Here is a 513-nt window from a genome sequence, read left to right as displayed (position 1 = left end):
TATATATATATATATATATATATATATATATATATATAGATATATAGATAGTAGACTGAGAAGAGAGAGATTCTAACGCTTTCTGTATTTGCCTCATGTCATTAATTGAAAGGCATATGTAATGGTATGTGTGTTTATATAGATATAGATAGGAGTCTATTTATCTATTTATCTATTACTGAGTAGTGAATTACTTTCATTAGTGTGTTTTTTTTACATATAGTATGCTTCCCTTCTTCTTTTTTTGTTCTGCTTTTTGTTTCTTTTCTTGCTTCCGTGAGCGTTATTTTCTATCTATATCTATATATATGCTAATAAGAAGTATGGGTTCAATTCGGGTATATATATATATATGTATGTGTGTATTCCCTTTATTTCTTTGGATGTGTTTATATTGCCGAGAAGAAAAAGAAAAAGAAGTGTTCCTTTGAATGTCAATAACAGAGAAGTACAGAGAAATGGATTTTTTTGGCCCTTCACGGCATGGTAATGACTACTCATCTGCTTTTTTTT

Source organism: Trypanosoma theileri (genome assembly GCF_002087225.1).
Source record: "Trypanosoma theileri isolate Edinburgh chromosome Unknown TM35_Tth_26_V1, whole genome shotgun sequence".
Taxonomy (NCBI): domain Eukaryota; phylum Euglenozoa; class Kinetoplastea; order Trypanosomatida; family Trypanosomatidae; genus Trypanosoma; species Trypanosoma theileri.
Note: the sequence above shows the minus strand (reverse complement) of the source record.